The sequence below is a fragment of the Pinus tabuliformis genome, chromosome J (assembly GCF_031772625.1).
Source record: "Pinus tabuliformis cultivar Carrire ecotype Pingquan chromosome J, CPIR1, whole genome shotgun sequence".
In the NCBI taxonomy this organism is placed as follows: domain Eukaryota; kingdom Viridiplantae; phylum Streptophyta; class Pinopsida; order Pinales; family Pinaceae; genus Pinus; species Pinus tabuliformis.
The window spans coordinates 1,421,547,634-1,421,573,434 of NC_142295.1; positions in this window are offsets into that span (position 1 = coordinate 1,421,547,634).

Sequence of the window (25,801 nt, forward strand, 5' to 3'; positions counted from 1 at the left end):
TCTGCAGGTTGCAGCCTGCGTACTGGTAAAGGACTGCACCAGTACAAAACCATTGTAAAAGAAGTTTCTAATTTGAAAGAAGATAGAGACATATTGCAGCAGGTGGTTTTCACCCACATTGGGTTTCCACCTTACATCTTGTGTTCTTTGGTGTGACTATCTGTTTTCTTTGTTCATACACATTATTTTATGGTACTGACATGCAAATATAATTCAAAGATCAAATAAGGAAGGTTCATTAAAAGAATTAGATAATACTGATTCACCCCCCCCCTCTCAGTATTATTTCCAACACCCCGCTATCTGTATTTCATTAATCAGAAATCCAAGATGATAATACAATTTTTTTTCTCACAAGAACAGTTCCAACACTCAATAAAATCAATATCCCAACTCACGAGCAAGCTGAAGCCAAATCGAAGCCTCTTCTTTGCTCTCCAAGCTCCCTATTTCCTTGTGTGCTTGGTCAAAGAATTCAGAAGAATAAAATATGCTCTGCTCAACCTTGATCTTAACATGCACAAGTATTTCCTATCCTCCACCTAATGACTTCCTTTGGCCAATACTTAGCCAAATTTCCAAGCCTCCAAGATTCTAATTCTTTGCACAATTCCTGAGAGAATTAGCCCGTATTTAGAGGAAAATTCCTCATCCATAACTGTGCAATCCCTTAAAGGTTCAGTTCCTGATTGCATACACCATCTGTACAACTTAGAAAATTATACAACAAATAGTACACTATCCCTACACTCTAGTATCAACTGGGTCTTTCTCAGAATTGACATGCATGAGTTTCTAATGAGGTAAATGATTCATGCTTTTCTAATTTATGAAAATGTATCTTGTTGCATAGTTCTTGGAAGACACACACATTTTAAGCAGAGTAGGTACTTCAAGAGGGGACCAAGACTTCATCACCAACAACCACCTTCCACTTCATCCACCTTAGCCATCCCTTGTTTCACCATCACCCTCACTAGTTTTTCATCATTTTTCATTGAAATTCCCCTAGATACATTGAGCGAATCTAGCCATCTCTTATCTTGGATATTGACTCCTGAGTGCTCCTAGACCTTCTAACACCCCATTCCACTCATCACACACCTTTCCCAAGCTTCCCAACACCTCACAATTAGCTCTCGGCTATATCTTGTAGGTTTCTTGTAATTCCTACAGGATCACCCTGTAGGTTTCTAGTACATCTTGTAGGTTTTCCTGAAACGACCCATTTTGAGACCAAATTGATGGGAAACCTCTAGGAAGTCACAAAAATCCTCCTAGGACCCCTCCACACCATCCAACCACTTCATAAAACTTCTATCCATCCTTAAAAACCTTCCATCCACCTATCACATCAACAAGAAAAATTAGTTTGCATACTTGATTTTGCCTAAAAACCAAAAAAAGTGAAAACATATTTAGTTTAGTTTCTTTTCCTGCACATCAATAATGTTTGATGTTTTTTACTTCTGCAACTTAGATAGTAACATTGGTTTAGTGTTGATTTAGCAATTCTTCTTAGCATAGCTTCTTAAATGGTTAATTAGGGTATGGTGTGATTTAGCATTACATGTTGTTTTTTTCCATTACTGTAGTAGATTAGTTCCCTGAGAGTAGATTTTCCCTTCTTCCATCAAAGAATCAAGCTTCTTCTGACTCTATAGAAGTCTGGCTTGGAACCCTAGTGGTATCTTGCTAGCTGAACAGTGACAACAGGCAGAACCATCACTTTTACTTGTGCATATAGCACTGTCACCTCCAAGTTTGTACGAACCCCGAGTTGATAAGTAAAGTTGGTAGCCCAGGAGTTGCAGCATCCTTGTTGCAGTACTGTCACTCATCAGCAAGCTAGAGGGCTACCAAGAACCCTTACACGCCTCTCATCCATGCAATATCAACATCCCACAATCTTTCCCTAGGGGTACTGATGTAGAGGACTACATGTCCCTACTAATAGCTAAATGTCCCAGAAAACATTGAGTGGCACTGTAGAGTTGCTTGTTTTCATACTTTGGAGCATGGAACCCCTTGCATGTGGAAAGAGAGGTGAAGTACCTTCAGGATATCACTACAAGTCTTTAGCAATAGGTGGGCAACATATCCCCACCGCGGCCATGTCTGGGATTCCCTATCCTGAAATGGATAATACCAAAGGGCTAGGAACTTGTTGGAGTGGCTTGTCAAAATCTCAAGAGGATAGCACCATTGGGTTCTTAGTAGATCGTGGTCGTCATGGAGGAATGGTGGCTTAGGACCAGATGTTTGAAGAATCATCATAGTAGACCCGAAAAAGAAACCATGCTTGAATTAGACGGTACTGCATAGAGCAATGTTGCCACGAAGTAGCGACGATACTTAGTATTATAAAATAAATTGGCTAACCTTATCGTTTAACTAGGGAGAACCCTAGTCTTGGTAGCCTAATATTAGCCAACTATAGATTTTTCTCTATCATGATTGGGCATAGGTAGTTGAAGTGGCAAGGAGATTTTACCCTGCTATTTTAACTTGTATCGCAAAAAGGATTTGCAGGGACGATTTCAGCTAGGATGCGTTGGCATCTACGCAAGCCTGGTTATTGCACTATTGGTTGACAGTGGTGCCCACAGGAAAACTCATCCCTGAGGCCATGTCCCGAAAGTTTTTTTTTGCATCACAAGGAGGTAGGCATGGATGAAAAGGAATCAAACCAAATAGGTCAACATCCAACTATGCAGGGGAGTCGTCCCATTAGCCAGAGTGGAGCCCATGCTCCAGATCATCCCTAGGGTCAAATCCCGAAAGTATAAATGGATCATTTACAACGGAACATTGGATGATATAAGTCTAGGCCACAATGACCGGAATGTGGCCCCGCATTTACGAAATTGGTCATCGATGGACGTAAGTGACAAATCAGCTCAACAGGTCCACCCTAGGACATTTGCAAAGGTGCAGGTGGAAAGGACTAGGGTGGGAAACATGGGACTTTGTGGCAAAGCCACCATGTGTCCCAATTAGGGGCAAGGATTGTGCAACTGAATGGCCCACTAAGCCACACGTCTTGGAGGATAGTTCCCGAAATCATTAGGTAGTGGAATAACAAAACAACAAGTTTGACAGGGCACCTAGCCAACTAGGTTGATAACTAGAAAATGCAAGAGTGTTTTGTTGGATGGGAGTGGAGCCCTCAGAATAGTCTCCATGTGTCCAAGTGGCCTTGTCCCGGAAGTGAAAAAGGAGTGCACATAGAAGGCACCAGGGTAGTAAGGGTGGGATGACATGGTCTTGTAGCCACTTTGGGCCAACCAGATGTCAGGAGCATGGAAAGGTGAGACCCACCAACCCACGTAGACCTAGAGGCCTCACCTTAGAGGCACAAAGGACGGCACGAATGCGCTTGTCGAGATGACGTGATGTCGTAACCATGTGGGCCAATCAGATGTAATGGTATACAATAAAAGTGGCCCACAACCACCACATGGCCTAGATTTTTTATCTTGGAGGTGTGTTAAGGAGAAGTTGGGGAAGCAACGAGATAAAAGCATAGGGATGACATGGTGAACATGCATTGGAGATAAGTTGATGATCGAGCCCCATTTTTGATGTAAGTGTGTGTCATAGAGAAGATAGTAAGTAGGTTTGAAAACTGGAACCCAGTGTTTCTAAGGGGTACCCTCACCAGTTTCGGGGAAAGGCTTGGCCATATCGGAGTAAATGTGGGTCGCCAATTTTTCGATCTGTGGTTTTCCACTTACCACTAATTCCGATGGGTGACCCCCTTATAAACGACCAAAACTTTACCCTATTGCAGTCGCATAACATGTCCCCATCGATTTAGTGTCCATAGATTTGCCCAGGATGCATGATCTTTATGTGACAATGCAGCAGGATGTAGTGGTAGCTGAGACTGGGAAATAGCCAATGGAAAAAGAACGTGTGTCGCAACAGATTTAAAAGGTTCATGTGAGAATCATGCGCTCTAGGTGTGTGATGGACCTTATATTATAAATATATTAATATGTTTATGAATGGAATTTATTAAAAAGGGGCATTGTTTTACCTTTGAAATATTATATACAAATTATTATGAAGTGGGGGCTAAGGTTTGTGAAGTGAGAGTTAACGTGGATAAAAAAAATTATAATCCCACTTCTCTAACTGTACAAGAGGACTCGGATTAGTAAAGTTGCAACCATTCGACTGGGCAAATGGGGTGGGTTGTTACAACTAGTTTGATGCAGGTGCATCCTCACTCATTTAATCTAATGGCCTCATCAATTAGCCCCCCATCATTTTCAACCTTGATGGAATATGAGGTGAACCCACCCCCTTTTTCTTCCATAGGAATTGACTACCTATTGCTTACTCCACCATCTAACAACTCATACCATCCACAATATTTTAGGTGTGATGTGATTAAAGAGGTTGTCATCGTTAAGTGGTGACAATTGGGGAATTTATGAAAGGAAAGGAAGAGCATGATGGATTATAGAAGGAATGGGGGGATTAAAAACAAAAGGAGAAGATATGAGAGGAATGAAGGGAAAAAAGGGGGTTCCTCTTGCATAGAGGACATGAAGACTCTCACATAGAAGAGAATAAAAATGAAGGAGGGTGAAGGATTAAAAAGGAGAAGAGGGTGATTTAGATCATAGAAAGGGATAGTCTTCGAAATAAAAAAGATGAATAATATTAAAAATTAGAGGAATAAAATGAAGGAATAAGAGAGGATGAGCTTCTCTCATCAAAGTAGATCCACTCACATAAAAGACTAGGAAGAAGCGAAAAAGAATCTAGTGGAGGTGATAGGTAGAATCCTATAGAAGAGAGAAGGAAATTTGAGCTTATCTATTATGTAGTATTGTAAAGAGAAGTGTGAGGAAGAAAGAAGAGAAATAATGAGAGCACATGTTTCTGGTGGATGTTATATCACATTTGAATGAGAGAAGAAGGAAAACCCATATTAAATTGTATTAAGGATGGAAGATAACTTAGCCCAAAGACCAAGATAAGAGGAAATATTGTACCCTTAGTTTGATTGGGGGTGCATCATGAATTTTGTGTGAAAAATGTAAAGCTCAACCAAGCCTTACATTGGTAGGTATCTTGTGAGACATGGTTTGGCACACTTATCTACTTTTTCTTGTATCATTTTAATTTATGCAACAACAATTACTGTTGGAAGTTGCATGCATTTTAAATCCCATTATCAAGATAATTAATACAAAATAATCCTATTGTGTTTTATTTCTTATTGTTATTAGAAAATGCTTGAGTTTGTTTGATATCCTTGTTGAGGTATGCATGTTGTTGTAGTATGGGTATCTTTTCAATTTCCTTATGCACTATTTTCTATGTCAATTGGTTTAGAGCAATTTGCTAGAGGGAAATGTTGTTATGTTATGGAACAACTTAGTCAAGCACGCTACTTTAAAATTAACAAAATCTAGAATCTCAATCATTCATGATATTAAATGGATAAATTATCAAACTGTATACCTACAAAGTTTTACACATATAGTAATAAAATAATGTTTTTTTTGTCAAAAGGAAAGAAATTGTAGGATATTCTTTTTTAATGATGGAGTGTTCTCTATCATCTACTACATTAACAATTAGTAACCTAATAGAGTTTATAAGGATAAAAACAAATGACATAAATACCATTACGAGACTACTATTTTCATATTAAAAATGGAATAAATGACATAAATCTAAATCTACATAAGGATAGAGCATAAAGATGATGGGATTTCATCCTAAGGAGTATAAGTGGTAGTTATACTTGAACCTAATCATTATAGACTCATAGGCACTAGTAGTTTTACATGAAGCTAATCACGTTTGTAATTGTACATCAAACTAATAATAGTGGATCCCCTTGAAAGAAGTGTCATGAAATTTAAAAAGAGAGAGAAAAACATATTGATTTCTCTCTCTCTCTTACATAAACACAGATAAACTATACATTAATTATGTGATTTTATGTTGTAAATATAGTATGTGCTTGAAAAATATAATTTCCCTTCAAAATTTGAAAAAAAAAATTTATTTATTTAAAAAAAGAAATTTATATTAATTTATATTTTAATCTTACATAATTGCAAAATTATATATATATATATATATATATATATATATATATATATATATAAAATAATTATAATTCATTTTCTTTTCACTATCATTTTTTGACAAAGAGAGTTAATACATTTACTTTAACAAAGTGTGGAGTGTTTGACACTCATATCAAAATAATTTTAAAACTAAAACTTAATAATGGTTTAAATATATCATTTAATCATATCACATCGCCAACAACAAATTATTTTGATAAAAAAATTAAAAAACATTTATTTTCCTTAGAAACAAACCATAAGCGTAGCGAATAAACACATGTAATTTAATAAAAAAATTCAAAATTTAATATCTTTCACATGAATTAATTTTATATGAAACAATGGAAAATACAATGTTTCTGCTTATACGGATGTCTTAGGTAAAAAAGTAATTGATCATTTTAATATATATGTTTTTTCATTATCTTTTGCGAAATATTTTTCTTTTATCTACAACTCCATTAAGATATTAAACTTTATTTTAAATTTAAATATCTAATTTTATTTATAAAAACAAAACCATATCTGTGTGGGTCTCACACAAGCGAACTAATTATGACACCTAATGAGTTTTGCCGACCATATCTCTCTTCTCATTGTCGGTGCCAACCTTTCGCCGTATTTTGTATTATAAGTAACCGACCCAAAAGCAATCGGGCAAAAATTTCTCAACACGAGATTTTCGTGAATAACCTTTTCAGAGTCAACATCTATAACATTTGTCGTTAGCACGCTTGGAATTTCAAATCCCCTTTCTCTGTAAAATGAAAATTTGATAGCATTTTAGATAAAAATCAGACTTTGAATTAAATCAAGGAGTTGCAGCTCACAGGTGTGTACAGCACCTGGAGACTACACTCAAACAAAGAGGAGACTTTCTCTCTCGTTCACTCTACATTACATCAAATGAATATTACAATACTAAATACATGACTGAAAATTAGGTAGTTGTGAACAACCTCCTAAACTCTAGGAACAAATCCTAAACTAAGGAGATACGTTACAACTATGTAACCATTTCTCCATTATTTTTAACTCCCCCCCTTAATGTAGAAAGGGTTATTCTGCACTCCTAACATCCCTCTAAATAACTCAAACTTTACTTGCCCTAGAGGCTTAGTAAAAATATCAGCTAAATTATCACAAGTGTTACAATACTCCACACATATTTCTTTAGACTGTATCTTTTCTCGAACAAAATGAAACTGAGTGTCAATATGTTTAGTATTTTTATGGAAAACTGGATTGTATGCAAGATTTATTGTGCTCTGGTTGTCAGTTTTGATGCTGGTTGCTTCTTTCTATCCTTCACCTGCATCGCTGAGCAATCTCCTCAACCAGATGGCTTCGCATGTAGCTGCACACAACGCCTGGTACTCAGCTTCACATGATGATAATGCTACAGTACTTTTCTTTTTTCTACTCCACGAAATAACCCCAAATCCAATACTAAATGTGTAACCTGTGATGGATCTACGATCATCCAGGTCACCTGCCCAATCAGAATCTGAATAACCTGCTAAAGTAACATCAGAAATGTCAGTGTATAAAATACCATAATTACAAGTACCACTAAGGTACCTCAACACACATCTTGCTGCAATCCAGTGACTTTCAAGTGGTTTGGACATAACTGGCTCAACACACTAACAGAATATGTCAGATCAGGTCTAGTTGTCATGAGATATATCAAACTTCCCACTGGCTGTCTATACAAAGTGGCATCCACCTGTTTTGTGCCATCGTCACTGCTTAACTTGAGATTCTGCTGCAATGGTGTTGCTATAGTTTTGCACTGTACCATTCTGAATCTTTCCAACAGGGTTTTGGCATACTTTCCTTGAGTTAGAAAAGTTTGACTAGAATCTTTCCATACCTCCAAACCCAGGCAATAATAAAGATCTCCAAGGTCTTTCATTTCAAATACCTGTGACATTTGTTGCTTGATTTCTTTGATCAAATTATTTGCATTTCTTGTTATAATCATGTCATCCACATACAAAGAAATCAAAATGATTTGCCTCTGTTTATTTATCTTGGTATACAGGTTTGGATCGTTGAGGCTCCTATGAAAGCCATGCTGTATAAAAAATGAATCAGTTTTCTCATACATTGCAGCCCTCCATTCATCTAATTTACTTGCTTCTTCATATTTGAAGGTTCTACAATGTTTAAAATTTTGGACAATAAAGCATAACCTTTCAATCTTGCAGGTAGTCTAGTCTTCCTACCTGATCTTCTAGGTAGAGGACTTACCTCAAGTCTATCTGTTTCAGCACTTTCCGAGCTTGCATCATCACTTATTACACTATCTGCTGCTACTTCTTCCTGTTTCTGTTCCTGCTCCTGCTCCTGCTCTTCATCTTCGTCATTGTTCATTTCTATCAGCAATGGAATGTGGCTATCACTGTTAGAATCTTCCTTTCCATCTTCAGCCTATTCATGAAAAATAACATCTCTGCTTGCAAAAAATTTATGAGTCATAGGATTATATAACTTGTATGCCTTATACTCAGTGCCATATCCAACAAATATACATTTCAAGGCTTTGGGGTCTAACTTCTTTCTATCTGCTTTTGGTATATGAGCATAAGCTTTAGATCCAAATATTCTTAAATGACTAACTGCTGGCTTGAGTCCAAACAATGCTTCAAAGGGGGTTTTGAAGCCTAGACATTTAGTAGGACTCCTATTCTTTAAATAAACAGCAGTATTAATGGATTCTGCCCAAAGACCATTCGATAGACCTTTACCTTGAAGCATACTTCTCGCGCACTCCACAAGAGTTTTGTTCTTGAGTTCTGCTACTCCATTTTGCTGTGGAGTGTGTGGCACTATGAATTGCTGCATAATCCCATGCTGTTTGCAGAAGTTCATGAACTCTCCCAACCTGTATTCTCCCCCTTGGCCCGAGCGGAGAATCTTTATCCTCTTTCCTGTTTGGTTCTCTATCATAGATTTGAAATCTTTAAAGTACCGAAAGGCTTGAATCTTTTTACTTAAAAAATACACCCATGAAAACCTAGTGCAATCATTTGTAAACAACAGAAAATAATATGCATCTCCTAAGGACCTAGTTTGCATAGGTCCACAAATATCTCTAATTCTAGGATGTCTCTTTCCTTTCCGTTGACATGCAAAGGGAACTCTTCTCTATGCATTTTTCCTAATGCACATCCATCACATTCCAGCTTGGCATTATGAAAAATAGGGGGTCCATTGACCATACCTTTCTTCTGAAGTAAGATGAGGTCTTGCAAATTGAGATGTCCAAATCTCTGATGCCAGAGATTTTCTATTGTTGATCCACCTGCAACCATTGCTTGTCGTGGCATACTCTTTGCATCCAATCTGTACAAATTCCCCACACGTACTCCTGTTGCAACTGTTTCCATCTGGCTATCCTTAATGACACAACCATTCTTAAAGAATTGCACCTGCATGTCCTGGTCTGTAATCATTGAGACAGAGATCAAGTTTTTCTTAATTCCTGGAACATATAATACATTTTTAAGATGTTTAATGTCACCACTAGGTAGCTTCACAGGAATATCTCCATATCCTTTGATCTCATACCCACTGTCATCTCCTAGATAAATTTTTTATCCACAAGCAGATTCTTTAAGAAATTCAAAACAGTCCTTCTTACCGGTCATATGTGAGGATGCGCCAGAGTCGACATACCATATGTCGTCCTCATCTCCCTTTGATGCTAAAAGAGCACAATCGACTGTGAATAGTCGAAGATCATGGCTGTGGTCCTCCTCTTCTCCAGCAAAACACCCCTGATGTTTCCTTTGTTTGCTTCTTCTTTCATCCGCCTGCCGCTTATAACATTCTTTAATCTGATGACCAGGTTTCCCACAATAAAAACATCTCTTAACATAATTATCAGTCATACCTCTGAATGATCTCTTTTGAAAAGAGTTGGCTCATTTCTGCTGCTGCTGCGGTTGTTGGTGTTGGTGTTGGTGCTGGTGCTTCTTTCCTCTGTACTGTTGCCTCTTCGCCATCAGAGCAAGGTCATTGCTCTGAGTTTTCAGATTTTGTCGTTGCTCCTCCTCCTGGAGCAGAATCGCTGTCAGCTCATCAAATGAAGGGGCTTTCTCCCTCGCTGACAGTCCTGTGATGAATGTCTGGTATTCATCAGTGATTCTGTTCAATGTGAGTGTGACTAGATCTGAGTCAGACACCTTTTCTCCAATAGCTCCCAGTCTGTCACTCAGATCCTTGACTCTGGCCATGAATCCAACAACGGACTCATTCTCGTCCATCTTCAATGCAAACATTTTTCCCTTGAGTGCCAGAACACGATTTGTATTCTGAGTCTCGTACAAGTTCTTGATCATTGTCCATATATTAGCGACTGACTTAGAATCTCTGATATGTGGGATAATATTGTCCTTAACGGACATCTTCAATATAACTTTTGATTTCATTTCTCTTTTATCCCAATCTTGTTCTTGGGTCACTGTTCCAGATCTCTGCTCATTTCCTTCAATGATCGACCATGCATTTACGCTCTCCAGCAAAGTTTGCATTTTGAATTTCCAGTTGGAGAAATTCGATCCATCGAGTTTGCCAGACTCGTGGAGATATGATTCTATACTGTTATTCATTTCTATCCAACTGAACACTTCAATCAGCCACCACCGGGCAAGTCCGATCTGCTACCACCGAACAGATTAGGGACTTCACTATGCCACCACCGGGCAAAACCGATCTGGTACCACCGAACATATCAACAAACAAGCTCCAAGACGCCACCGCTGGGCAAAAACGATATGCTTCCATCGAACAGATCAAGGAGCTGCACTGCGCCACCACCGAGCAAATCCAATCTGTTGCCACCGAGCAGATCTCAGAGCTCTAATTCGCCACCATTGGGCAGGTCCGATCTGCTACCACCGAGCGGATCACGAAACCCCAATTCGCCACCACTGGGAAAATCAAATCTGCTACCACCGAGTAGAAATCTCCATGTGCCACCACCAGGCAACTCCGATTTGCAACGAAAAATTGCAAATTTTCAGAGAGAAAGAGGTTGGCTCTTTGGCACGGAAATTGGCGCGATTAACAGCCACGGATCCGCACCAATTCAGTCACGATTTTGATGGCACGCTTATCAGCCTCAAACCCACGCCAATGGGTACATATGTTCTCTAAAAAATCGCGCCAGTCGCTTGTTCTATTCTGTATTGGCGCGACTGTCTGCAAAAAAATCCGCACCAACTGCTGCTTCATCTGAGAAAAAAAAAATTGTGCTCCAACCCTTTCTTCAGCTCAAAGATGATCAGTCATCTGAGACCCTTTTCTCCAGGTGTTACTGCAGTTCCACCTGATCATACAGATACAATTACATGCTCTCCTACCACTACATATATGTAACTAATGATACATCCCTAAAAATAAATAAATTTGAGGCTATCTCTACCCTAAGCTATGATACCAAGATAAAAATCAGACTTTGAATTAAATGAAGGAGTTGCAGCTCACAGGTGTGTACAACACCTGGAGACTGCACTCAAACAAAGAGGAGACTCTCTCTCTCGTTCACTCTACATTACATCAAATGAATATTACAATATTAAATACATGACTGAAAATTAGGTAGTTGTGAACAACCTCCTAAACTCTAGGAACAAATCATAAACTAAGGAGATACGTTACAACTATGTAACCATTTCTCCATTATTTTTAACTGTTTTTGTATTTTTCATGCCCTTCATTTTACGTTTTAGGAAAATTTGTGAGTGTCTACCTCCTTTCTCATTTTTGTTTTGACATTTTTTAATGAAGTGTTTATTTAATATACATTGTTAATAGAAGTACATTTTTTATAACCATTCATTTTTTAAGGGTTAAATGAATATATGTCCTTCCAAATAAAATTAAGACCAGCCTTTCAAATTTAAAATTAAAAGCAAATTTTCTGATTTGAATGTTGTTTTTTATAACCATTTTTTTTAAGGGTTAGATGAATATATGCTCTTCCAAATAAAATTAAGACCAACTTTTCAAATTTAAAATTAAGACCAAGTTTTCTAATTTGAAAGTTGTCTTCTAAAGCATCCAACGACATTCAATATTTGTTACAGTTGAAAATTATCTAAAGCATCCCAAGGCACTCAATATTTTTTAGATTTTACAGTTGAAAATTAAAATTTCAAGATATCCCTGCCCAATTTAAGCCAAAATTAACCAAAAAAGATGGCTAGAAAAAAAGAAAAACTCGGAAAATTAGCATACTGGGCAATCATGATAGAAAAAAAACCAACATTAACCCTTTTTATAAAATCACATCACGCTAAATAAATAACAAATAATAGTAACATAAATATATTTTATGTCGATAATTGTTTAATAACGAAAATGTCGATAATGGTTTAATAAAGAAAATCCCATCCGTACGAACGTGAGGCATTAATATCGTAGTCTAACAATTATGCTTTTTGGCCTTGAAAGTTATGGAAATTGCGGCCATATTTTGAAAAAATCTCGCAGGGAATTTTGTAAATCCAAGTAAAAGTTGTCAAACTTCATGATTTTAGGTGTCCTAGAAGTTTTTGATGGTGCTGAATCTATTTCCACCATCAAAAACATGATTGAAACACAACCTCTACAAGATTTTTGAATTTTTTTGTCCGGATTGTGGCCACTTGTGGTCATCCGGGCAATTCCTCCGCCTCCATAGACGACTCCATTAATAAAAGGAAAGAATTTATTTTATTTGCCACATTTTATAAGAAATATAAACTCAGATACACAACCAATTTAACTTAACCATTATTTAAATGACCATTTATCTCAACATTATTTAAGAAACTATGTGTCTCCATTATATTTGTATTATGCAAGTTTTGCACTGTACATTTACAGAAGTAACCATTTATTAACGCAAACCATTATAAGGGTAAGAATTTTTGTTTTCTTACAACTTTTTAGATTCGAAATCCAATAATGACCATTTATCTAAACATTATTCGTGCAACTATGTGTCTCCGTTATATTTGTATTATACAAAATTTTCACTATAGAAGTAACCATTTATTAATGCAACGATTATAAGGATAATAATTTTTCTTTTCCTAAAACTTCCTAGATTCAAGATCCAACGTTAAAAGAAAAACCAGAATTTTAAGAAGTAAAACACCAACATTACAACATAAATCAACCTTTAGTCGAGAGTGGACACTTGTTGAAATCAATTAGATGTCTTATGCTATGAATGACGTAGATAATGTTTAAACAAAACACCATAATAAAGACAACAGAGACATTCACTGGATTGAAGCCAGAAATTATGCATTTTTGGTTTCTCAAGTTGTCAGTGTCCAACTTTACTTTTTTTAGTCTCTCAACAGTTGTTTTTAACTGCGAAAAATATATCAATTTCACTTGTTATCGGTCTATACTATCTTCTATTGTTCTAGAATATTTGTTTATTTTTCCAAGAGAAAAGAAGTTTTATTGATTACATTTCAAAAACTCTACACCCATATGAATTTCATCTTCACCACTTTCACTCCATTTAAAATAAACTTACAACCAATCATAAATGGTGATAGGGTAGCCTCTTTCACTAAGCAAAAATGTCGTATATATTCAATCCAATAAATTTAGGAGTAAGGGTAGGTTTCTCACCGGTTATAAGTCTCTCTGTCAAAACCTTTTATTTATGCAGCGTCTGAGAGAGCATTCCCCCATTTTTCTATAATGCTGGAGTCTTATTGGGGTTGACCAACAGATGTTTTGTTCTCTTCAAGCATGCAGAGAGATCAAGCATACACTCCATTTTTGTTTTCTTCTCTTCAAGTACGTAGAGAGATCGAGCATACACTCCATTTTTACCTTGCGTCCGGTGAAGATCTAAAGGCTTGATGCCGTAGAATACGGGGATAATGGTGGACTTGGACTTCAACATGGACACCAGCATCAGTACTATTCAATGAGACACCATCGCGAATCCGCATAAACAAGAGAGAAAATTTCTACACGAACATAAGTTGTTAGAATCTTTCAAGCTGTGGAGTTTTGTTCTCTTCCTATTCTAGTTCTCGCTGGTCTAGAAATACTCCCAAGTCATGCTCTGTAAAGTGATGGTAGAGAGCGGTGGCCAACGTTCTCTTGACATCGGGACCTTGGCAATTGATGAAGACATCAAAAAAATATTGGTAGTTGTTATTAGTTCCATCGTTCTTACTGGTGCCATCGGAGATGGATGTGGAGGGGTTTGCAATTGGATTAGGATTGAAGATGTGTTGCAAAGATTGGGTTTATGTGCTCAACCTCAGTATTTTCATCCTACTCGCCCTACGATCTTAGAATTTCAATGAATCTATCAGCTGCACTTTTATTCACTTGATGTCTAATATTTTGATAATACGCCAATCATCGATGGAAATCAAAACAACAACTAGATCTGACTGGTTTTTGAAAGTCTTATTAAAAATCCAAAATAGTGACGTGATGTTACGTAGTGTTTAATTAACTAATTAATTATATTAATTAATTAAACCATAGTTACCAAGTTAGAATTAGATGTATATTATAAAAAATCTTTGTTACACAGAACCGCTCTTCCAATGGTTCCCGTGCTCCCGGGAATTTTGGAACTGTATGGGAACATTCACTTTTCAGTGGGAGCTACAATGGGAGACGCTGAAAGTTCCGTTAGCTTTGAAGGTTGTTTTTTTTGAGTTCGAGTGTTTCTTGGGGTTGGGGAATACAAGGCCTGTAGAAAAATATGCCTAACTACCCACAAAACATGAGCATATGTTGAAAATTTTGCAGGAAGAAAGGCCAGAGACATCCTTAACACCGATATCTTTAATTGAGAAACTAGAGCAATCTCTTGATGGGTCAAGGAAGTGTATGGCACCTCGATGTAAGGTCAATATTTGGGATGTCATGTTGATGAGTATTTATTTCGTTGTTTATGTATATATATCCCAGAAGATTGTGTGTACATGTTGTATGTGGCAATAGATGCTTAAACATTACAGTTGCTTTAATTTTTCTCTTAAGAATACCTAGAGAAACATAAGTAAAATTGTTCCTTCGTATTTTTAAGCCAAATTGTTTTAAAGATTGTTCATGTGTCAGAAAACTATTAATGAACCTGGAATTTTAATATTATATATATAAAAAGGAGAGACTCGGGGAGAGAGACAATATATTTATATATAAGAGAGATTATATATTTAAATTGATTTTAATATTTGAATATTTTGATTCAATATTAATTTTGATTATTATATAAATTATATAAAATATATATATATATATATATATTTTTTTTTTTTTTAAATTTTTTTTTATTATATAATATTACCGCTCCCAATTAGCTGTTTCCTATAAATTTTGGGGAAACCTCTAGCCGTTCCTGACACCCGTACCCAATTTTTAAACGTTCCCACATTCCATAATCCCATGCAACATAGTAAAAAATTGAATGAAAAAATTTCAATTCCCTAAAAATTGCACTGCATACATCTTAAATATTTAACTAGCAATTGTACCAGATGTTGCAAAAGAAACGTCGTATAAGAAATCATTGAAAATAAAAATTAGTAAACAAAATGGGATTCAAAACTAGAAAATAAAGAGAAATCACTTAGATAAAAACAACAAGTTATCACAAAACCCCAAAAAAAACTTTGGATAACTTACCTTAAAAAAAACCTTTGGATGAGAGTTAAGTAAAGTTAGTTACTTTGATCTCTCCCCGATCGGGGTGATTTCGACGGTGTACAAAACGATTAATTCATATCAGGTGAGAAGGAAGGATAAGACAGAGGAGGGTCAGGTAATTATGAATAGGGATAGAGGGATCATCAGAAGAGATCGCATCTCAAGGAGGAACGCTGATGGAGTGGTGACGGAGGGAGGTGGGAATGACAGAATGTTAGAAATCAAACATGAGTATGACAGTACGAAGGAAGAACGAAAGGACACAGGCGGTGAAGGAGGTAACAAGTGGCAAGTAGAACTGGCAAAGGAAGCAATGAGAAATCAGAAGAGACGAAGACATAAAAAAGGAAAGCGGGATAAAGGAAGGCAAACGCAAAAGGAAACAATAGAAAATTGGCGAAGAGGTAGGGTGGCGAGGGCTCAGACCAAGATAACAGGAGGATAGAGGAGCTGGAAAATTCAAACAGATAGTGCAGAAGGTAAGGGTCGAATGGCGACAAGAAGGAGGTTGAGAAACGATGGGAGTAAAGCCAATAGAGAACGAAGCAGCCAGGAAAAGAGAGGAAAAGGAATAGCGGAAGAAGAAACGGCTGAGGAAATCTTAATTGTCCAGGAAGATTCAGAGGATGACATAGAGATGATTGATTCGGACCAGGACAGAGGGACGAATGACAAACAGGAGACCAGGGAAGATGACGAATGGAGAGGTCAAGGGCGAGAAGGAGGTCGTGACTTCGGCAGTGCCTTGGGCACGAAGAGTCGGGGAGGTAGAGGAAATTACAGGAATAGAAGAGGCACATGAGGGAGACGGGGACAACGCGGAAGGGGAAAGGGAAGAGCAGGAGGCTACCGAGAAGAACATGCAACTACATCTGCTAGAAAATCCAAAAGATCTATAGGAAAAAAGATTCAGTTCGCGGAGAGAGCCTATTATGAGAACACCAACAAGGACATTAGAAGGATAATACAGCCACTGGAAGAGGAAGCAACTCAGGGACAATCAGACTCTGAAATGGAAGACTGAGAATATCTTCTCCGGGATCGAGGAAACACGAGAGGCCGTATGACTCTGTATAAGCAGACTTTACACGTACACTGGGTAATGAAAAGACTGCTAGCTAAGGCAATGGAGCAAGTAGCTATGGAAATGGCAGAGCTTTCTCAAGGAATTCCAAATCTAAGGAAAGAAATGAAGAACATCTAGATCAATGCAGGACAAAAAAATGGATGAAATACAGCAGCAGATAAAGGAATGCTACCCAGACATCAAGAAAGAAGTGGAGCAGCAGACAGGCATGGCGGCGCAATAATGGAAGATATGTATATATGTTGTTTTCGTTGTTAGATAGTAGATTGGCATCTTTAGTTCCTTTTTGAAGTTTAGAATGTAGACACCAAACAATAGAAGTGTTTATGATTGTTTAGTATATTTAGCTTGGACAAGAAGAAACAGGACTTTCTATTTTTTGATGGCTATTAAGAATTTAAGGTGGCCAATAAACCCGGTTTCCCCTTGGGGCGGATTGAGGCCACCACGAACATGTAGTGGTTTTGATTTGCAGTAATAGAAAAAGAAAGGTTACTCCGCACTTTTAAAAAAAAAAGTTCGTTCCTTTGATCTCATTGAGTTCATTCATTCGTTTTTACTTACTAGTATTGTTGTGACAAATACAAGGGTGGTAGCAGAGGTTGCCGCACCGCGCGTGAGGATGTCGAGCAAATGGCAGTGCCGCATAGAACGCGGCGGTAGGTAGAGGAAGTGTAGGCGCCACCTTGGCCGTGAAGCCCCACTGAATCTCGTGCTATATCTAACTCCAATCTTTCGGCTTGCAAGGGAGTCTTCTGATGCATTTGTATAGCGTAGAATCCAGTTGCCGAGTGCCTGCTCACTCGAGCGGTGAGAGTCTTTGTCCCAGCGGCATTCGAAAATGAGGAAGAAAGAGCAATGAAAATGAAAAGTAAGAAGAAAAGGGGAGTCGTGAGCCACGGGGACATGGTCATATATCTACGGTATAAATCCCAAACCACAAGAAGTGAGGTTTGTATTCAGACTCGCTGCAGCGGTAATTTATAGATTCAGAAGCTGAACGTTAAGGGCGAGCGTGTTTATTTGTCGACGATGGTCGGTAGATTTTTTTGTTGGAACTTATTTTAATAGATTAGAATGTTAAACTGTTTGAATAGTTTGGGGAATCTTTTAGATTATTAAAAATTTCGTAATGGATTTAGCATTATTAAGAATCTGACTAGATTATCCAAAATCAAAATCTTAAAATTTGACAGCTATAATTAAATATTTTAAATTTTTTTTCAAATTTTATTATAGTCTTACCAACCTAATTTGTGAACCATTTAAAATACCAAATTTTAAAAAAACATGGAAGGGAGAGCCTTGCCCATTTTCAATTGATGAATGGATGAGGATGGCAGAAAGGTTCACATGCTGAATTCAGCGGCACTAAATGCACGTGCTGAATGGCGGAAGGCGAGCCTTATGAACCAGTGGGAAGTCACTAGTAAGTTTTTTAAAATACGATTTTGGACAAAACACTGTATTGTATTGTGAATAAATTACTTCCTCAAGATAATGGGAAGCGCGTATTTTGAAAAGCCAACCAGGCGTGGCTATTGATGGTCATCGCATGTTTCGAAAACGCATTATTGCTTATGACGGAGCATCCAATGAGTTGCATTTTTTTAAATGCATTTTGTCCATTTGACATAAACAGTGGGACGTTCAAACACATTAATGAGAAAGGATAACCAACCGCCATATAGAGACTCTTTCTCTTTAAACTTTTGCTGCAACTTGCGATACTTCTATTATTTCTTCAGTATATTTACGAAAAGAAAACTAGGTTTAAACCTAGTAGTGTTGTCCCATCTAGCCAATTGCAATTCGTTAATCATTTTTTAAAAATATTTATTTAACAGCATTTTTGGTAAATATAATTCATTACTTTTATATTTTATATCGAAACATTTTTCAATGGCGATCGCCGATAACACATAGTGATAACGATGCCAATTCGCATTGGTTTTTATTTATCAATGTGGTTTTTATCCGAAATCTTATTTTGGTTAAATGCTTCTGCATCTTGGATTATTAATTTGTTTATATATAGATAGATATGTTAATTATAATTAACAAATAATTTTATGTAGTATTTTAAATATAATATTAAATTTTATTTTAAAATTAAAAATAACGCTATATTGCTTTTAACCCTTTTTAAAACTAATTCAAATAAAATTATGTATTTTTGTTATAATAATTTAACTTTAAAATTATAATTATATATATATATATATATATATATATATATATATCTAAATTCACTGACTATATTTTTTATTTGAAAAAACTAATAAAAATGATAGCTATATGGTAGGTTCAAGTTAATGATAGTCTCTCATTTATTGTCAACATAAATTTAGAAATTTGGCTTTAGTGTTTAGATCTCTCGAATTTGGTTTAAAATATTTAGGGTTTAGATTGAAAGCAACTAACCACTAATCTAATTTTCATGAAGTTTTGCATTTAGGCTCATATTATTTCATCTATGCATATAAAGAATAAAATTAAGATCACTCTATTTCATTTTTTTGTGAAAAGGATAACTCCAGAGTTCACAAGCTTTTCAACACTAGGATTGTTGTACTAGAAGAAATGGAAGTACATATGGAAGGCCACCATCTAGAATATGGCCACGAAGAGTTGCAACAAGGGAAGCAAAGTATTCATCCACATATGGGTATTCTTATGAGAAGATGCCAAACTAACGAGACATTTGTTGATCCCTTCCCGATAGGGGATCGAAATAAAGCATATGGAGCATTTAGTAATGTTATTCAGACAATCCTGGAACAACATGGGAAGGCTCCCATTAGCAACAGGGAATTTGTTTTGGGTGCAAGAAAATTGCTTGTGGAACAAGGGTACTCACAACATCCATGTCTATACTGCAGTGACATGAATGTCGATGCCCCTTTCTTGCACTAGAAATCAATGAAGAAGCGACCAACTCTCACAACATCCACAACATTCATAACAAAGTGTCAGCATACATACAATAGATATAAATATTGTTGATGATGTCAAGCGTGATGTTAAAATTATTGGAAATAACATTGATCTTAAATATATCTACTCCGTGTTTTCTTTGTATCTCAGTTTATTTAATTCAACTTAAGGGTGCAATTAAGTTATGCCAAATTTTCTCATACTGCTTAGAAATGGGTAGACCAAAGCATAAGCATTAATATTGTTATCCATTAACAAATTGGATTTCAATTAGTCTTGTGCATGGTGATACCCATTCCAAACAGAGGTTTTGGTAACTATGACAAGGTCAAGTTGAACAAAGTTTCATTCATGATTCTTGATACTAACCTTCACTGTAGGCAGTTTTAAAAGTGAAAATGATAGCTAGTTAATAAATTGAAACGAAAATAGAGAGAATGGGCTGTTCACAACACACACTAAATCTAACCATTTTTCATCCATCGTTGGTTGTTGGGGATTTTTCTGGTAAAACCCCAAAAACAAAGAGACAATGCTCTGCTTTTCTCTAGGATCTTTAACACAGGGAAGCTTAAAACATTTCTGAGCAGAGCATTACATACACCCATAAAAACTTTGTATTCATTAAAAAAAAATTCTTGATACAAGATTCATCCTCTTTCACTCAGAGGGATTCACCAAAATATTTCAGCAAAATTACTCTGTCTCCTTTGTAAGAAAAAAATTTACTCAACTGTGTGTAAATTTTTGTTTACATTTACTGCTGTAAAATAAAAACTTACAAATCCGTTCTTCACATTACATAAAACTGCTATGCATTTCAATGCATGAGCTCCACAAAAAATTACCACCCTGTTCTGCATTCCCATTCACACTGCTGTATGAAAAACCTATACTCCATTTGCAAGCTGCTCCAGTTTCATTTTTTTTTGCACTGCTGTGGGTTTTCACCTTTGCATTTTCCGAATGGTCAACACCACAAAAACATAGCATATACAATGCATATACAATACATTAAAAAAAACATAACACGTAAATACATATTTACTATGCCCATACCTCCGTAAGAATTAAAAACATTAAAATTTAAAGTTTCGACCAACCTTTTACCTATCACAATAACTTTGCATTAAATACTTTTACGGCGGTCAAACAAAAACTTTTACGGCACGTCAAAATTTATTTGCTGCAGGTCTGAGATGTCTGTCAACCGTTGATCTGCCCTCAAAAAATCCAACGGTCGAGGTGAATATCGGAAGGCCTTTATCTGTTGAATGTTATGTCCCGATGGAAAGGCTGTTTTGGAGAAGGTACAATGGACGCGCATCAAGTTTTCATTGCATCGGATGAGTTTGTACGAAAACCACCTGCAAACCAAAAGCGGTCCAATAAGGTAGTGGTTTTCGGGAATGGTTTTATGGTTTCCGTTTTAATGCTACTGCACGGCAGGTTGAAATTAATATTCAACACTCCCCTTTAATTTCAACTGCTGGGCATTCAGTCATACCCAAACACTTCCTCAAAAATTCAAAGCTTTTCTGATCCAATGGCTTTGTCAAAATGTCTGCAACCTGTTCTTGAGTCCTGCAATGTTCTAAGACAATTTCTCCATTGTTCACCAATTCCCTGATGTAATGAAACCTTGTGTCAATGTGTTTCGTTCTCTTATGAAACACTGAATTCTTTGATAATGCAATAACTGAGCTATTGTCACAAAAAATCATTGTTTCTTTTGCCTGCTCTTGGCCTAAGCTCCTTAACATCCTTCTTATCCAAACTGCTTGACATGCTGCTGCTGTAGCTGCCACATATTCAGCCTCTGCTGTAGACAATGCCACAATAGACTGTTTCTTAGAAGCCCATGAAATGGCTACTGAACCCATGTGAAAAACATAACCGGAAGTGCTTTTCCGATCATCTACACTTCGAGCCCAATCACTATCAGTGTATCTAACTAAATCTGAATGTTCTAAGACAGTATAAAAAATGTCAAACCTTTTAGTATCTTTAACATACCTCAGAATCCTTTTTGCTGCCTGCCAATGTGCTTCCTTTGGCCTCTCCATGAATCTGGAAATTAAACTAACAGCAAACATTATATCAGGCCTAGTTGCAGTTAAATACATAAGGCTGCCAACTATGCTCTTGTACAACCTAGGATCAAAATCCTTGTTGCTGTCCCCTTTGCTGAGTTTTAATCCCATTACTGTGGGAGTGATTGTTGCCTTGCACTCTTACATATTAAATCTGCCCAACACTTCATTTACATATTTAGCTTGTGAGATGAAAATTCCATTTTCATTTTGATCTACTTCTATTCCTAAGAAGTATCTCAGCAAACCCATGTCAGTCATCTCAAATTCTTCTTTCATGACTGATTTGAAATTCTCAATGAGGTAAACATCATTGCCTGTGAAAATAACATCATCAACATACAACACAACAATTAAAATTTAACCATCTTTTTCTTTGATGTAGAGGGTGGGTTCTCCCTCACACTTTTCAAATTCTTTTTCCAGTAGATAGGAATCTATCCTACTGTACCATGCTCTTGGTGCTTGCTTCAGCCCATAAAAAGCTTTCTTCAATCTGCACACTTTGTGCTCTTCACCTTTCTTCTCATAGCCTAGAGGTTGCTCAATATAAACCTCTTCCTTTAACACTCCATTTAGGATTGCTGACTTCACGTCCATTTGGTAAACTTTCCACTTGTTTTGAGCTGCTATGGACAACATTGCTTTCACGGTTTCCATTCTTGCAACCGATGCAAAAGTTTCCTCATAGTCTCTCCCATACTGCTGCTTGTATCCCTTGACAACCAGCCTTGCCTTGTGCCTTTCTATTTTGCCTTCAACATTACTCTTGGTCTTGTAGACCCATTTAACTCCAATGACTTCTTTACCTTTTGGTAGCTCAACCAAATCCCATGTCTTGTTTCTTTCTATGGCATTCATCTCCTCATCCATATCTTCTATCCATTTCTTATCTTTAATTGCATCTTCGAAATGAATAGGATCATCAACATGACAATATAAAGCAAACAAGGAATTCATACCTTCATCATAAAAGTCACTTGGATTTCTAAACTTCTTACCTCGTTCATTTGGTGTGCAAGTGCTTGAAGATGCACTTGAATTTCCTCCTTGTGGTGTGCTTGGAGAAGCACTTTCATTTATCCTCAAGGGTGTTCCTTGCTGTCCTTGTGTTGGCGCTGCTGTTTGGGGATGTATATCAGCCATCTCCTCATCATCTTCATCATGAGACAAACATTTTTTAACATTCACTGTTTTCTCTATGCTTCCATCCCAAGCTTCCTCCTCAATGAACTGAACATCTCTACTCACAAAAAACTTCTTAGTAGATGGGATATACAACCTGTAAGCCTTGGATTCCTCACAGTATCCAATGAAAATACATTTCTCCATTTTGCTATCCAACTTCTTCCTTAGCTGATCTGGAATGTGTGCATAGGCCACACATCCAAAAAATTTCATGTGGGTGACTCCTTGCTTTCTCCCACTCCATGCTTCTTCCGGCACTTTCTTCATCACTGCTTTTGTAGGACACCTATTCAAAATGTAAACTGCACAATGCACAGCTTCAGCCCAATAATCATTTGGTAAATGCTTTGCCTTCAACATGCTCCTCGCCATATCCATGATGGTCCTGTTCTTCCTTTCAACTACTCCATTTTGTTGCGGGGTGTACCTTGTTGTAAATTGCTTGTGTATTCCATTTTCTCTACAAAACCGTAGGAATTCTTTGGAGATATACTCACCTCCTCTATCAGTTCTTAAAACTTTGATGCGCAGCCCACTTTGATTTTCCACAAGTGCTTTGAAATTTCGGAATTTTTCAAACACTTCACTTTTGTTCTTCAGGAAATAAACCCAATTTTTTCTAGTAAAATCAGCAATGAATGTTAGAAAATATTGGATGCCTGCTAATGATGGATTTTGCATTGGTCCACATAAATCTGGGTGGACAATCTCTAAGGGTGCCTTTGCCCTTATGCTTTTCCCTGATGGAAAACTTTCTCTATGTTGTTTCCCCAAGATACAACCTTCACAAAGGCTGTCCGGTTTCTCTATCAATGGTAATCCTCTTACCACCCCTTTTCTACTCAACAAGTTAAGACCTCCAAAGTTGAGATGTCCAAATCTCAAGTGCCTGGAGAAAATGTGTTAAAGATCCCGGAGAAAATGTTTTAAGCTAGTACATTAACATGTTTTGCAAAACTCAAACTTGATTCCTGGTAATGCTTTTGTCAATGCACCATCTATATTTTTTTCTTATCAATTTATTCACGAATCAAGTGGTATTGTATCCCTATATACTTAACATTTCCATGATACTTTGAATGGTTTATCATGATTAGACATATGTTGTTCGCACTCTACAATACTGTTGGTTGGGCTTGAGTGACCCCAATGTCATGCAATAATCTTCTCCACTATTTTAATTCCTTTGTAGTTTGACATGTTGCTATGTACTATGCTTTTTCAATGGAAAGAAAAATTGTCGATTGTTTTCTTGCTTCCCCATGAAATTGTGCCTCCACTAAGGATAAAACAATAGTCTGAAGTTGATCTCTTATTATCAATGTCCCTTATTCACTCCAACTCACAATAACAAGCTTTGGAGATGGTGCTAAGATGTTCTTTAAAGATAATTGAAAATTGACTCACAATGCTTACAACTTATGCAATACTAGGTCTATTATAAACCCTGGCATACATTAGGCTCCAAACAGCATTCTGATATGGAGTTGTACTACCAAGATTGGGGTGAGAAAAATTATAATTAGGTTATTCATGAATTTCAATGTTGAAAATTAAATGGAATGCAATGTTGCAAATTGGCATGTGAGCTGTGACCATGAAGAAATAGGTAATTTTTAGGAGGTAATTTGGCGAAGGGCTCCAATACTTCACTGAGATTAAGACAAATCCAACATTTTAGAATTTATTTATATAAAGTATTAATTTTTATACTTTTATTAAAAATATAAAAAGTATCATTAACCTATAAAATTATAGCAATATATCTATATTATCTATTTGAAACATCATGTTGTGTAAATATGGATCTTTTCCAAAGAAACCAAACTCAGAAGAAATTGCTCCACACCTCTGCCATCCACGATACTCTGATCTTTGCAAACATCAATGCTGAAATGCACTCTTTCTGTGCCTCCTCCACCAACATGGACTTTTCTAGAGCCCATCAGGCACTTTTGTGGAGTTCCCTAAATGGCAAGAGGACTATTAATACTAGTTGTTCTTGTTGTAGAAGAAATATACGGAGTGAGAAAGAAATAACTTGCTCACTCTGTATAGTTGTTCTTGTTGTACAAGTAAAAAAAAATGTGTAAGATATTTGAACCTTATACTTTTCAAAAATATTTTATCATGAGATTTAAATAAATCTCAAGATCTATGTTACTGATTTATGTCTATATCAACTTCATATATATCTATATATAGAAAAAAATTATTAAATTAATTATTTTAATGTTATATATAATAAAATATTCAATGTGGGTTATCAATAAAATTTATTAATAAAAAAAAAAATATTTCAAAAATGCAATTTAAACAATGAAAAATTACACATTGTATTTTGCACTGTTTGCACCTAATAAATTTGATCCCTCTCTACTCATGTTAGATCCATGATTAAGATAGATGTATACTGGTTTTTTTTTTAAACTGATAATATAAAAATGATGTTATTAGGATGAAATGCATATCCATATTTAGAGAAATTTATTGATTTATTGGAAAGTTACAATTTTTATAACCTAAATAAATTAAATCTCACATAGAAGCTGTAAACCTCGGAAGAATAAATCCTTAAAACGATCATAAACTTAAATTTATCAAACCGAGTAATAACTAAATAGACTCGAGACTTGATAAGACTTAACCCTAAACTAACAAATACTAAGTAAAGAAATGGATAGATATCTATGTTGGAAGAT